At 34.6% G+C, this 16,856-nt stretch overlaps 1 pseudogene; it reads right to left on the minus strand.

The window, feature by feature from the left end:
- Positions 1 to 575: 575 nt before the first annotated feature.
- Positions 576 to 16,136, minus strand: LOC123326015 (annotated as a pseudogene).
- Positions 16,137 to 16,856: the final 720 nt, after the last annotated feature.

Consider the following 16,856-nt stretch of genomic DNA (forward strand, 5'->3'; position numbering starts at 1 on the left):
ACATCCAGAACTCCAAGGTCTACCATATAATTAGATTATTCTTGCTCAGGCGATCTAAAAATCCAGGTATAACACAGGCACACCAAACACCAAACTTTGGTTGTATTGGAAGTGAATGAGCATGGGGAGATAGAGTGTAAGGGAAAAGATAGGAATACAGTACTAGATTGATCACTCAGTATTACTTCTGATGGCTTTATGCATCTGGCCAAAATATAATAAACAAATCTCCCTGATATTTTACGGTGCTACTGAAGCCATTCTATCTCAGATATGTCTTGTACTTACCTGGATTGCTCTAATAACCTTCTGAACTATACTAGTTTTTTCTATTCTTTCCCACCTAATTCCTTAATATTCCAATGCAACTAATGACTAATAGTTGTATGGGGTCTTATAGTATTTAAAATGCTTACACATTAATTACCTCACTACATTTAATTTATCTTATTTGGATGAACAACTTGATTGTTCTTAAGTGCAACTCCAACAGAATCAACACCAAACTTTTCCATTATTCCTATATTTATGAAGTTTATTACTATTAAATTTTGTTTTGGTTGTCAAATCCTTTATTAAATTATTTTCCTTTGTAGTTCTGAACTAGCTGAGCATTCCACTGCACCACAATTGATATTATCAATGATGTCATGAGGGTGGCTGCAATCAACGTTACAGGCCCCACAGATTGGGCAGTCCTCAGGATCTCTTTAATGGTTCCAGAGAGTTTTCTGGCTAAAAGTGACTAAATATTGGGGCTGATTTTGACAATCTCATCAAAAGTGGTATTTCCACTGTACTTAATGTTTTTCTGCTTCTTTCTTTCTTTTAATGGTTCATTGAGTGCTTTGATAACCAGGGCAGAGGCAGAAGGTAGCACTTCAATCTGGATTTGTCTGTTCTGAATGGTCAGTTTCACTGTCATCCTCAGACCTTTCCAGTTGCTGTTGCCTTAGCGATATCATCAACAATCTTATTTGAAGATAGACCCAGTGGGTCGATCTTTGGAGCCAGGACAGAGGAAGCACTGATTTCACCACTGGTGTACCTCAGGTATTCGACTTTGATCTGCTTGCGGCTGAATTTAGGTGGCCTGGTGGAGGTGTCTGGTGTTCACAGGAACCTGTATTTGGACAACTGAAGACAGTTGCACCTTTGCCTCCTCTGAGCCAAAAGCCAAAAGCTACTATTAAATTTTTTAAAAATAATTTTGACAGTAACTTAAGTTTTCATTGAAAATTTAGGAAATAAAAATATAACTTAAAAAATACCCACAAAGGCATCATTAATCAATTAGTTCTCATTTTTTATTTTCCATCTTCTCATTTCATCCATTTTGAAATTATGTTTTTGCAAGGTGTGAAGCAACTATTTTTGTTAATGGTTAGACAGTTGAAGCAACGCCACTTACTGAATAATCTGACATTTACCACCTATTTTAAAACTTTAACATTATCACAGTCTGCATTTGGATGATTTCCTGGCTCTCTATTCCTGAAATTCTTCTATTTCATAAAATTCACTTTTAGTCTGAGTAACAGAAAGTTCTAATTATTAAAGCTTAATAACATATTTAAATAACTTAAAGAACACGTTCCCCCATAACTCATCTACTTCACAATCTTCCTGGCTGTTCCCCACATAAATATATTTTCATTGTTAAAGAGGGAGCCAGTGGATAGATGTGTATATGTATGTGTATGTATATATATGTGTATTAACCTTGATATACATTTAGGTCCATATGTTTCAATTAGTATTTACATATTAGGAAATAAATGGTTTCTTTGTGATTAATTTTAGTTTTTCTTATATAAATATTTAATTCTTTCTAAAATCAAATTTATATAACAAGATCTGTTCCCTTCTATACTAACAAATTTTCTATTTTTCTGCCTACCCAGCCATCTATCCATCTAATATTGTGTATGTGCAAGGCTATTAATTGCAGCATTATTTGTAAAAGATTGTAGTAGAGTCCTAAGAAGTGTGCATCATGAACAGAACTGGAGAGGAGAATAGCAGCTATGCAGGAGCAAGAAACTCCACCCGGATCTTTCTCTATTCTATCTCCTGCAGAACATGTAGGAGAGCAAAATTTGCCACTGCAAAATGTATCTCTTTGGCAGGTGGATTATTTTAGACTGATTATTTTTAAGAAACAGAAGGCTCAGGCAGAGCGTTTGACCCTTTCTCTAACTGCCTAAAAGTATTTAGATAAAAGACTTGTTTCAGGAAGGGAGTTAACACTATAAATAGCTATAGTTTAATAGGACTAGGTGTGATAGACAGGGAGGAATCTAGCAAGGCCTATTCGATCAAAGTCCTATCTCCCATTATTTTCTGGATGGCTCAGCAAACATTGGTTTACCAAACATTTACTCTTTCCATTCTCCCATGAACTGTTGTCCTTCCCTTTGTAGCCCTAAAGCCCTACCCGCCCTTCTCCTTAGTTCAGAATGACATATATACCTCATTTGCTAATCTGTGTCATGTCAATTTGTTTCTCAGACCAGCCAGAAGAACCTTGAAGGGTAGAGGTTTATCCTCCCCAACAAACAAAAGTTTTAATCTGTGGTGGGAAAGGCAACAATCACTGCTTTTCTCTCTCTTTCCCCTTTTTTAAGGATACAAAACTTTTACTATAAATAAAATTTTAGAAGTGGGTAAGGAGACAGAGTGCAAATGTGCTTAATAATGTCCATCTGGGCAGGTGGGAAAAAAGTGGACCAAAGGAACTACTGGAACGTACTAGGAAACACGTATGGGAGCAGTGAGAAGAGAACAGGGAGGGGAAAGTGGGCAGGAGTAATTGCTGAATCTGGAGCTCTAGATAGAGGCAGGGCAGGAGAACAGAAATGTCCACACTCATTGGCACCCAGGGAGAATACCTTGTCTAAGGCTTATCCTTAATCAGAATAGCAAAAACCACACTCCACCACCAGGTTAAGAACCCACAGATAAAAAGTAACAGCACAGTACAGCCGGAAGAGAGGAGAAGACCTGAGCAAGCATGTAGTTTATTGTGGCACTATTTGTCTACACTACAACAGTCATCAAATTCCTGGAGGGATAACTTTTATGTAGGAGAGGGCTGGTTTAACAGAACAAAACCTGTTCTTTTCTGAGTTTTAGGTCTTTTCTTTGTGCTGTGCCTCAGAGGAGTCTCTTTGCATAAGCTTCTTAAATGAATGGGGCTTTTTCTATAATATTTATTTATGGAATTACTTTGACATATAGAAAACTCAATTTTTATATAGTTTGTCTTGATAGTTTAATGTACTGTCTTGATAGTTTAATGATTTGCAAGTTCATTTTCCATGATTTTCTTCAGGATTATTATCAGAGTTTGTATTCTGAAATGCCAATTGAGTAAAACGAGCCTTAACAGTTCATAAAAATTCATAATAAAGTAGAGCTTAGAATTATAATATCTTAATTTGGAAGACAGTTCGCATATATTTATTTTTCTAGTTCTCTTACTAGAGTGGCCAAAGAACATGAGGACAGACATCTACTAATTCACACTCCACAGAGGTAGCACTAGAGTGCTCTGCCAATTACAAAGCACATATATAATGCCTGCCTTGCTCCCCTGCGTTGTCACTTAGTTTTAAAAAATAAAAAGTGTGGACTCAGTCACATGACTGTTTTAAAGTTAAAGCTTTGAGCCAGTGTCCTTAGTGTTAATAAGCGAATGAATTCAGCTCTGTTAAATGCTACCAGATGGATGGCCAGTTAGTTGCTGATTTGAGAATTTTTTTTAAAGTTTCTGTGTTTCAACCTGGGGAAAAAATATCTGCTAGCGCAAAATCTCCACAAAGCCACTGCTCTCTGTCACACATTCCATTTGGTGATAGCCTCTGGATACATTAAGATGCATCATTGCAGCTTTAGCTCCCGAGTTTATCATATGTATCAGTCAGTTACAGCAGAGGGATGTATTCAGTTTTTTCACACTATTTGAACATGTTTTGAATATTAAAGAACAGACACAAAGAAGGACCACACTACCGGAACTGCTGACAGGGCTTTGGGTCCAGTTAATTGCTGTAAACAGAACGGTTTCTAATGCTCTTTTTAGTTATGTGTTTGTGGCTGCCAGCAGGGTTCACTGGGGCCTTTATAAATTCCTTCTTTATCTCTAACCCCAGTTGATTGACATGTGAACCATGCTGGTGGTGTTTGAAAAAGTGCACTGGATTTCTATAAAGCTATGAATATTTCCTGAACCTTACACAACCAGATCTAAATACTACAATTTCAGCTATAATTCTTTAAGGCCTGAAAATCACTGGGCTGAAAAGCCAGTCAAATATTTCAGTTTTGAGTTCATTACTTAAGTCATTGAAAATGCATTCAGCGAGTAGAAGTTTGATGGTAGGGGATGCTTATTGCAACATTTATGAACACACCTTTTACTACTTCTTTACATTTTTGCTTGCTAAAACATAAAATGATGTTTCTATTTTGATTTGCATTCTGATTTTTTAGTTAGTAATGTTAAGAAAAATATCCACATAATAGATTTTAAGTTTGTTTTGTAATTGATTATGGTATTAAAACTATAAGTAAGCCAGTTACTGCTGATGTTGAGGAGATACTCTAATTGTGAGTTGCTCTTTTGCTCTTGCTCCCTCGTTCTCTCTGTTTTTTTGTTCGTTTGTTTGTTTGTTCCTCTTTTGTCCTTTACCTCTATGGTAGCTGATGCTAATTAAAAAAGGAAGAAATTTTATCCATGGATAGTTCCGTGAAATATTGGAATGATACTATTTATAGGATTAGAACTAAAACTATATTATGCATTTTGACCCAAAATTATCTGTTTGAACAGAGTAGAAATCTCTCATGTGAGAGATAGTAATTAAAACCTTTTTTTCCCCGTTATACAAATCCTTTTTAAATCTTTCAAAAGAGCACTGTGACAGGGTGTAATCCAATGTGGATTGCAAAGGAAAAAAAATAAGTTAGATGTGTGATACCAAAGACTTTATGCTGCAGATTGCACAATTCTGTGGCTAATCTTTTTGAAAAGCAACTTCAAAATACTTCTCAAATGCAGCTGTACCTTTATTTTTTTCCCATTCCTTTGCAGAAGTGTACTTTTTTTTTCTTTGTGGCATTTAATCTTTTTATAAACTGATTTAACATGAAGTGGTTTTAGGTGTTGGAGTGGATGTGGACAACAAAGTTGATGAGTAATTCTGTCCAACAAAAATCAACATTTTCTCTTCTAAAAAAGAACATAGCTGCCTGAGAGATCTCACTTCTTGGCATGGGAATAGTTTGCTTCCTTATAAACAGCACTTTATATTTTCTACATATTATTTGGGGATCCAGGGTTCATTTTGGGTTTGCTTCTGTCTTTGGGCTGAAAAGAAAATATCAATTCTCAGAACTCAAACTACCTGTCCATATGAAATTAATTTGAAAGTGTAAGGCAGAAAACATAATATGAAGCATCACCTTCCTTAAGGATACAAAGACCTGGTATTAGGCCAGTTTTGCCATGATCACTACATGAATTTAGGATTTACTGGCTAATATCTCAAGGTCTCAGATTCACATATGTAAGATAAGGGGTTTAGAGACAATGTCTTAAGGGACTTTATAAGTCTAAAACTATGTGGTTTTGTTATCCAGCAAAGATGTTACGTGTTATCTTTCTAAATGATATAATTATTTCCATGCATACATAGCAATGTCGGATAATAATGTATGTTTGTTTACCTTCCTGTTCTAATAAAATGACAAGGTTGTTTTTACAGTGTTATTTTATAAAACTATTAATTTTAAAAGCATTCACAACACAGTGAGTGTCCAGTTAACTATAAGACTGTGAAAGAAAAAGTAATGCATGCTAAAACATAAAGGCTCTACTCATGCTTTGGCAAAATCTGCTATGATTTAAAGTCAGACTAAGTGACACTTGATAGCTTTATGAGGTTATCTAACCAAACAAAATGATGTGGTAGCTACATCCTGGTGCTTTTAGAGACAGAATATCAGAGAATTAGCCAAATGCAAAAAAATGGAAAGGAATACAGTTCTGCAAAGAGAAACTTTCTTTTCAAGTGGGTTATATATCCAGTTGTTAGGTTATATACATTAAATTTACATATAAACTTTGGAAAAGGCAACTGATTAAAACAAAGAAGAAGAAAGAATAGATAAGATTTGCCCTTATAGCCTTTTGTAAGAACCTCTAGGGACTAATGTGGTAATGTATCGTGATTAACTAACATAAAAAAAAAAAAAAGAACCTCTAGGGAAGTATTCTTGGCCATATAATGGATGCAAGCAAAGAGACAAAGACCAAATAATGCTTTTGTATCATTTCATGGTTTTGTCCAACTTTTATTTCACTTTTTCTTTTAAGCTTATTTCAGTAGGCTCAAGCAGAGAGGGGGAAAAGGCCAAGAATAGGGCCTTTTAAATAATGAGAATTCAGGTTTAAACATTATAATGAGATATTTTAAGCTGTGCTTATTTTTCAGTGGAACTAACTGAAAGCAAATCAACTGGATGCCTTCTAAGTTTTAGCAGAAAATTTACTATGAGAGAATCTATAATCTTGGCCTAAGAATAGTTGTGATAATGCAACCTATACTCTGACCCCCCAAAATTTAAGCCAGTAAGAAGCTTTGGGGTGGAAGCTTTTATTATAGTGTATTGCTTTCAGTTCACGTCATGGAATAAGCCAAGAAGTAAACTGAGTGGAAATTCCATGTACATACGATGATTTATATATATTATGGATAATTATTGAAAAATATTTGAAATGATTTAGAAATGATGATCATTGATTTGGGAAAAAATAAAGTTTTTATTTGTTTCCTCATACACACAGAAATATCTCAGGTGAGTGCAAGATCTTGACAGAAGAGTACAAAACACACATAAAGACACACATATATAAAATAAATCTATAGATATATACATTTATAGGTAAAGATATAAATACAGTTATAGATATCTGAATAATATTTTTTGGCCTTGGTAAGCAAAAAGAAAAATCATCAAGAAACCATTAAAGAAAAAATTGAGGGATTTGGCCATATGAAAATTAAATCCGTTTTTAGGTGGCAAAGACAATTTGGACATTCTGAAAAATAAGAAAGAAGACTGGAAATATTTATTTGCAATATATATCATAGTTTATAGGTTAGAATATAATTATATAAATAGTTCTTTCAAAGCAATAATTAAGGAATCAGCCCCATAGCAAGAAAGGGGCAGAGTTTCTGAACTGTCATTAACTATAGACATGAGTTGGTTAACATAAGTAAAACAAATGACCCATAAAATAAATGAGCACATTAAAGGTATTAAATATCTTAAATAATCTGTACAATTCAAATTAAAAATTTTGTGGAATACCATTAAGATAAGTTAAATTAAAAAATATATAATTGATAATTGGCATGATTATGGGAAAGCACTCATTCCATGCCCAACTATTGGAAGTTTAAACTGGAAGAGCTCTTTTGGATGATTTGATGAACAAATAAAAAATGCATACCATTTGATCTGCCAATTACATTTTTCTATTTATCATAAATACTGGCACCAGAATACAAAATTATGTGTTCAAGGACATCCATTGCTACATTTTATATAATAGAGAAAATTTGGAACAGAGTAATGTCCATTATTAGGGAACATTTTAGACAATATTCTGCTTACTTAAAAGGAAAATGATAGGTCTATTTTTCAAACATGGAAAGGTTTTCAAAACAATTTCATTTATGTAAAATCAAAATGCAAAAATATGTAAGTATGTGGTACACAGAATATCTAGGAGGATACCTTGTGAAATTGAATAGTGCTCTCTAAGGTGTGTCATGCTACTGGTTGGGGAGCTTGTGGATGCAGTTTAACTTTGGAATCTCTAAACGTTGATACTATTTGAACATTTTAACAACAATTATAATATTTTCACAAGTAGTAAAAATAAAAACAATAAACCTCTTCCTTTTGTGGATTTTACTCTCAGTGGACTATTACATAGTTTATTTTGAGTTTTAATATGCACTAGCAGGTGTTATGAGGGATATTTGTTTAATGTTTCTATAAATAACTCTAAAACAATAAATTCACATATAATCTGTTTAGCTGCCTGAGGTAAAGTCTTTTTTTTTTTTTTTTAAAGATTTTATTTATTTATTCATGAGAGACAGAGAGAAACAGAGGGAGAAGCAGGCTCCCAAGGAGCGGGAAGCCTGATGCGGGACTCGATCCCAGGACCCTGGGATCATGACCTGAGCCGAAGGCAGACGCCCAACCATCTGAGCCACCCAGGCGCCCTGAGGTAAAGTCTTTATCTCTTCATCATGTTCCTTACAATAGAATGACTTCGCATGTATGTATTCTGAGGAGCTAAAATTTTGAGAGAACCAAAGATTTCTTAAACTGTGGTACAAATTGCATGATTATAGTCCATGAAAAATAAAACATCTGCAGAATAAAATGAATAATGTCTGCAGAATAACACAAATAATGTCTACAGAATAATGCAGATAACAAAATGTCTGTGGGATAGAAAGCTCCATTATTGGAATAGCCAACAGAATATGATACTCTACTCCTATCTCCATAAAACTGGCTGTATGATTAGAAATATTTAACCTTGTCAGATCTCAATTTTCAATCCTCAAATAAAAGGATAGGCTAGACAACACCTGCATTTAATTTCAGCTTGTGTTTTATATTTGTTAAATTTTGTTTTCTAAAAGCCCAGTTAGAAACTTAGTATTTTCCCAAAAATTGCAATAACATTTCTTTCATGTGTAGCACAAAAAAGAAAAAAAAAAAATTCTAGCAAGGGATAAATGAGATAAATACCTAGAAGTGCAAAGGCTGAATCAAAGGGTAAGCATATTTTAAATTTAAATTTTAGTGCCAAATTGTCCTCAAAAAGTATGTGTCCAACTGTAGTGGCTTCAGCATTATATGATCATAATCTTTCCATCTTTTACATTACTGAACAATATAAGATTTTTTAAATTTAATTTTTTATTATTTTTTAAAGATTCTATTTATTTACTTGACACAGAGAGAGAGAAAGAAAGGGAGACAGCGCACAAGCAGGGGAAGGGGCAGGCAGAGGGAGAGGGAGAAGCAGACTCCCCACTGAGCAAGGAGCCCAGTGCAGCTTGATCCCAGGACCCTGGGATCATGACCTGAGCAGAATAAAAGTTGAGCAGAGGCTCAACTGAATGAGCCACCCAGGAGCCCCCAGTGTAAGATTTTTAAAAGAAGTTTATGACAATCTGAAAATGCTATGTTTTTTTGTTGTAGTTCTGAAGCCAGGTTAAATTGGTTTACATCCTGACTCTGCCACTTATTAACTGTAGTATTTGGCAATTTGAATATTAGTCAAAACCCCTCTTGGCTAGGTTAATTCATGTGTAAAGAGGGAGAAATAGTCGAAACTGGTCCTAAGGTGATTGTGGGAACTGATTATTTATTTATTTTTTAAAGATTTTATTTATTTGTCAGAGGACACAAGCAGGGGGAGTGGCAGGCAGAGGGAGAAGCAGGCTCCCCGCTGAGCAAGGAGTCCCATGTGGGACTCGATACGAGGACCCTGGCCAAAGGCAGCCGCTGCTCAACCAACTGAGCCACCCAGGCGTCCTGGGGACTGATAATTTAAATAAAGAATGTAGATAGGTGTCTGACAAAGAGTAATTGCTCAGTATTTATGGTATTTATTATGATCATCGTTTTTGGCTTCTTGGTTTCTGAGTTTCTTAATATGGCCTTCCACATATTTAAGATTATATATAAATTCACGAAGAAAAATCATTTCTTTGGTACTATAAAATACTTCCTTAAGCCATTTAGAATATATTCTTTAAGGTAGTATAAGGTAAAGTTTCTTCTTTTTTTCCCAAGAAATTCCCTTATACTACTTGTAGTGTGTTGGATATTCTATCTTTTCCTCATTTATGTCAAATAATATTCCCTACTAATTCTCATAGCTAATGGATCTGTTTTCAGTTTCTATAAATGAAAAAAAAAAGCATCATTGTCTTGGGCAAAAATAAGTATTTGTAATTGAGTCAGTTTATACTTTTAGTCTCAGGTGCTGATGGATAATGTCATTTACACCATAAGTGGAGCTTAAATTAATCCATATAACCACACTGAAATATCAACAGTTGTCTTTATTTCACTGAAAATTTTACTACCATAGTTTCTCATTGGAGGAAAGTTATTATAGGTATAACTACAACTCCAGCATATGCATTTTCAAGGGCAGCAAAAATTTAAACAGTAATCCTAAATAGGTACTAAGAGATTTTAAGTTATGTCTTAAGTTTGGGAAATACTTCGTACTTTGCTCCCCATTGTCGTTAGGTTAAATATTAGGGGGAAAGTGAGTCACTTATTTAAACTTGCCTATCAGGAGTTTTTCCAAATAGATTCAACTAGCCATCTTTAATATCTCATAGGATACTGTTTTCTATGTAGTATAGTTTAGAATTAAGAAATAAGTATCTTTATCTTTTTTTTTTTTTTTAAGTACCAACTCAAGGAGTCTATCATGAAAAAAGTGTTAACAGGTTTCCTCTCCTTATAAACGAAAGTGCTGAAACCTCTCATACAACCTTTGTGGCAAATAATCACTTCGCCCATATCATCCAGTTTATAACCTGATGGGAACATGAGGGCATTCACTCTTATCTGTTAGGGTGAAAGAAATAAATCTTTCTGAATGGTTTCCAACATTACCTCGCTTAGACAAAGAAATGAGTTTTGATATGTGGTTTTCACTCTGTTCTATTTGTTTAGATGATCATCTAGAATCATAATGCTATCATCAGGAAGATTCAAGTGCTAACTATATGAATAGTAATGTAGAGAGAGTATTAATAACTCAAGAGCTGTAATGCTTATATTTGAACCTGGAATCTACTTATCTTGAGATACATGATATCAGGAAAATTGCTTAAATTTTATGGGACTCAGTTACCTGATCTAAATAATCAGGAAATAAAAAAAATGATCAGGAAATAATATAAGTACACTTATAAGTTTTTGTGTGTAGAGTGAATGAGTTGATATATGTAAATTCCTTTGAAGAGTTTCTGATGCATAATTAAATGTTCAACAGAAAAAGTCACTTGTTGTCTTTTTGTACTAGCAGTTTTTATTTCCTTTTTTTTTAAAGTCAGTATAATTGTTTATTTTATTCTAGCTTTACATATTATTTGTTAAAGGGCTGTATTTCTGTATCCTACCTAAAAATCTGGAGTTTCTTTTGTTTGTATTAAATCAGCAAACTGTGTGGAAGGGACAGAGATTTCCCATATACTTTCCACCCCAACTCATGCATAGGCTCCCCCATTATCCATATCCTGACCAGAGTGGTGCATTTGTTAAACCTGATGAACTTATACTGACACATCTTAATCACCCAAAGTCCATAGTTTACATTCGGGTTCACTCTTGGCATTTGAATTCTATGGGTTTAGACTAATGTACAATGGTATATATCCACTTTTAATATTATACATAGTAGTTTCACAGCTCTCAAAATTCTCTGTTCTTTACCTATTTATCCCTCCCTCCCCCTTAAACTCTAGCAACCATGATCTTTTTACTGTCCTGTAGTTTTTTTTTTTTTTTTTTTCCAGAATGTCATATAGTTAGAATCGTACAGTATGTAACCTTTTCAGATTGGTTTCTTTCACTTAGTAATATGCATTTAAGTTTTCTCTATGTCTTTTAATGGCTTTATAGCACATTTAAAAAAAGATTTTTATTTATTTGAGAGAGAGAGAGCATGCAAGAACAAGATGGAGGAGGAGGGGCAGAGGGAGAGAGAGAAGCATACTCCCCACTGAGCAGGGAGTGGGGGCAGGGGGTTGGGGGGCTGGGGGCTGGGGAGCAGGGCTCAATCCCAGGACCCTGGGATCATGACCTGCGCTGAAGGCAGACACTTAACCGACTAAGCCACCCAGGCGCCCCATAGCACATTTCTTTTTAGTCATAGATAATATTCCATCATCTGGATATACTATAGTTTAACCATTCATATACCAAAGGTTGTTTCCAAGTTTGGGCAATTATGAATAAAGCTGCTATAAATGTACATGTGCAGGTTTTGTGTGGACATAAGTTTTCAACTCTTTTGGGTGAACACCAAGGAGTGCAATTGCTGGATCATATGGTAAGAGTATATTTAGTTTTCTAAGACAGTACCAGACTGACTTCCACAGTGGCTGTACCATTTTGTATTCCCACCAACGAGTGAGAATCCTTACTGTTCCACATCTCCACCAGCAGTTGATTGTCAGTGTTCTGGATTTTAGTCATTCTAATAGATACTGTTTCCTTTTTGACTTTGGGAACTTTTTCCCCCAGGAGATAGATTCAGTTTAAATATTTGATTATGCACTTTATGTCTTATTTTAACTAATATGGATATGGAACAGGAAACATAATCTTGAGAACTTTCCCTATGGAAATCCTAGAATTATGAAATTGGGCATTTTATCTCTTCTCTCTCATATCCATTATATTTGAGGAAAAAAAGGCTTCTATTTGCTTATTCTAAACCATTACTCCTAGAAAAAAAACAGCTGTATATATCTAATTTATTACTTATATTTATTTTAGTACATAAATATATTCATGCACTTCTGTAAATGCACATATATATGCGTGCAATGAAGTAATACATATTTACATATATGTAAATATATGTGTATGTGTATGTATACCTTTGTTGCATGTACTATTTATTGCCTATACTATACTTGATTCTCTGTGGTTTATTGTCTTTCAAACTAGCTCTTTCCCACTGCTTCATTTAATATTTATCCCTGTCTAAACTTATTGCTGAATGTATTTTTCTTGGTGATTCTAATATGTTAAATCATACAGTCATACATATGACCACTTATTTTTTGTCATTTCTAAGAAATATACTTTCTTCTCCAATTCAGCCACCCATTCTTAAGTGACTATGTACTTTTTCATCAATAAAAATGATGATTTCAATCCCAATCATTAGTCTTCAATTCTTATCCCTCCAGTTTTAATACGTTACTGCCACAATTTCTTTACTTATTCATGTAGTAATAAATTATTATAATCTCCACACCCTTTGACTCATATTTGATTAAAACTGTAGCTGAAATCAGAAGCCATATATTTCATTGGCACTTAATGAAAAATGATAAGAAAAGAAGCTGATTATTTTTATTTGAGCTTCCCTGTATGTGTATGCTTTTTTCCCTCCACTAGATAATGAGCTCCTGGACAACAGTTCCTTATCATATTCATTGTTATGCCTACTATGTACATAGTAGGCGCTCTATAAGTGTTTTTGTATTGGAATTGCATACGTAGTTTCCTTAAGAACAAAATGCAGTGGATTTCAAGCATAATGCAATTTTTAAAATAATCTGTCTCCTTGAAGATAATTCATAGACTGTCTATTCAACATCACCACTCAGAATTTTGACATCTTAAAATTAATTTATCTCAGACCATTTACCACTCTACCACTCTAGCCACACAATCATTCTCTTTCTCCTGAACTACTACAAGAACTTTATATTTGGTCTTCAGTTTTCAACAACATTCATCTACAAACTATACAAATTATCTAGCACAATCCATTTTAAAACTTAAGATTTCTCCTTATGGCTAGGATTTGGTGAGTTGAGAAAGTATGTCCCTCCTACCTAATAATGATAAGTAATATGCATAAATTATAAAGTGATAACTTTTTGAGCCCAACAGAGAACTGAGATCATTAAACAACTAGTAGTCGAATATGTAAGGATTGATGAGGAAGCACAAGAAATGAAGATAGGGACAGCACAGGAAGAAGTGGCTGCCAAAAAAGTGAGAAAAAAAATGAATTTAGTTTAATGAGTTACTGAAGAACTGGTACAACTATAGACAAAAGAAAAGCTCTCACTTAATCATGGGCAATTTTTTATGGATAGAGGACAGGGAGAGAGAGCATTTCTCAGTAGTGTAAGAATTGTAGGTATCAGATACCATTGCAGAAAAGACATAAATTCCTGCCACTTTGTGCATTTCGTTTGGACAGAGAAATTCCTTTAAGCTACTTGCAAATCCTGCCAAGTAACAGGGAGGTAAGGATAAGTTATTTGTTTCTGAGGAAAGCATAGGATAAAACAACAACAACAACAAAAACAAAACACATTTCATTCATTCATTCATAAGATAATCAGAAAACATTTCTGGGCCTAATAGCATTAGAACCTTCTACTTCTAGTCAGGAGCATGACCTCCCTCCCATGCAAGACCTGCCTGGATCAAGGTAGAATTTGTCAGCCACAGAGAAGAGGATCAGGAATAATGACAAAACCCCGTACCTGAGGCCCAGGAGCACATGGCTTTCCTTAAAGCTGAGGCTGGTCCAGGGTAATGGAGATCACCTCCTGGCTTCTACCTGCACATAAGCAAACACCAAGTAGCAACCAACAGCACTTGTCAGGCCCAGAGGGGGTACTAAAAGCTGAGTGATTAGCTAGAGGAAAACCCTGCAACATCTCAGTTCTCATCATAACAACAAAGTTTCATTAGGCACATTTTAATATTGTGGTACAAATTAGGTTAACTATAGGAAAAACAAAATTCAGTCCCAACTCATCCCCTGATTAGAGTAGCTCAACTGCTATACTAAAAACATGACAGGAGAGGCATGCCCATTTCTGGATGTAACTACTATTTTCCTCAATTTTAAATATTTCTAAAGGGTAATTTTCTTCAACTCTCATGGGTCAAATAGGAAGTCCATGAAATTTTAAAATATTTTGATTTGAATTAAAACTGAAAAACAACAGATACAGAAGTATGGGCTATGGATAAAGCAGTGTTTAGAGGGAAATTAATAGCAAACGATAAAATAAAAAAGCAAATAAAAAAGTTTATACTAGCAAATAAAAAAGTCCCAAACCAAAGAAACCTCTGTTCTCTATTCTCTTCTCTATTACCCTCTAAATCTCATGCTAATGCCTCTCTGTGACCAAATACAACTAAAAGTAGGAGGGTGAGAGAGCCTGATTTACAGTCTATAGAGATCATAGAGCTGTTCAGAGAATGTGATCTTCCAGGTAAGCAATGAAAGTGACTTGGATTAGAGAAGTCAAGGTAGAAGTTGTAATACATGGTCAGACTCTGAACGTATTTGGAAGATCCAGTTGATTTGATTAAGGATTGAATGTGGGTATAAGGAGAGCACAGAAATAAATGATGACTGTATGGTTTTATGCATCGGAAACTTAATGAAAACTGGTACCGATTCCAGAAATGGGGGAGCCTGGGGAAGGAATTTGTGGTTAAAGGGATGCATGTGGAAATGAATAATTTTGTTTTGAACTTTTTAAGTTTACAAAGCCTGTTATACATCCAAATCAGAATGAGTAGTTAGGTAGTTGGAAATACTAAGTGGTCTATACAATGTTGAATTCTGCTTCTCTGGTAAGGTGTGTTCATGCCAAGAAATTGAGCTATATGTAACAACTTTAATACATCTTTTGTCATGCCCATTCTCTTTCCATTCTCACAAATGATTCCAGATATTTTCTAATATAGTTTTTTCTTAATTTATTTGAGAAACTTTAAAGTATTTCCTTTGGCTCATCTTTGCATTTTACAGCTAGTACATGTTGAATTCAAAATCCCTTTTAAACAAGAAAATAATGAGAGTACATAAGGAAACTATTCTTTTTCTAGTTTTTGGTTGTGTGTGTGGTTTGGTTTTTTGTTTGTTTTGAAAGCTTCCTCAGGCAAAGGAGATTTAGCAAGGAGAATTTTTCTATAAGTTTTGGAGGTTTAAGATTATTTGGAATCTCCCGAGTTCTCAGGGATATCACTGTTATTGTTAAGATCCTGATCTTTCACTGTTAATATCGTAGGTTTCTCAAAAAAACACCTTGAAAGATAATGTATTTAACTGCTGTTGTATAACCCCGATTGTGTGAAATCAGTTGCTGAGTTTAATATTTAGTAAAATGCTCTATACAAGTTTAAGCACTAAACCTTGGTGCTTAAAATCCTGTGTTTTATTCCATACCTTGAGGCAAGAATTTCAAGTCTGTGCTTGTCACTTTCTCACTTTCAATGTTGCTATGAACAACCTCCATTCATGTAATAGGAAGGATAATGATCAAGTTTCGTAACAAAAGCCAAAATAGCAGTTCCTGAACAAGATAGAATTATAATGTTCTCTCACAGTGCAGTCCAAATATATGTAGCCCAGGTTGCTATGAATATTTCTCAGTGCAGCTCTGACATCCTAAACCCATGGAGTCCATATTGTGGCCTAAAATCGCTGCTCCATTCACCAAGCCTGTTTTCTAGTCAGTGGAAAGGTTGGCAAAAGAACTTGCCTCTTTGCTTTAATGGCATGATCCAGAAATTTCACAGATACTTTTGCTTAAATCCCATGGGCTAGACCTTAGGCACATGGTCATACCTAGCTGCAGCTAAGCAGGCATATGTAGTCTTTGGTGACCATATACGAGAAAAATATTGCAGTTCTTATTCTAAAAGAATAAGAGCAAAATGGAAAAGGGGAAGCAAAAACTAGTCTATCGCAACTGACATTACTGGTCTTCTTTAAATTGATGCATCCCCATATTGACCCATTACTCCTGGTCTTCATTGTCAGTGAGTATGTTGGTGGTTCCTTGAATATCTGGCTCTCTAATACATCCCACATAATGCTATCCCACACAGAATATATATACAAATCTTGCTGTATTTCACCCCATTTCTTTCTAGCAGTTAATTACAAATTCTCCCATAATTCACCTGCAGTCTTTTGCTTAAATCCCTCTTTCTTTATCGGTTTCCTTATCGAA

Source organism: Neomonachus schauinslandi, chromosome 10, assembly GCF_002201575.2.
Source record: "Neomonachus schauinslandi chromosome 10, ASM220157v2, whole genome shotgun sequence".
NCBI lineage: Eukaryota > Metazoa > Chordata > Mammalia > Carnivora > Phocidae > Neomonachus > Neomonachus schauinslandi.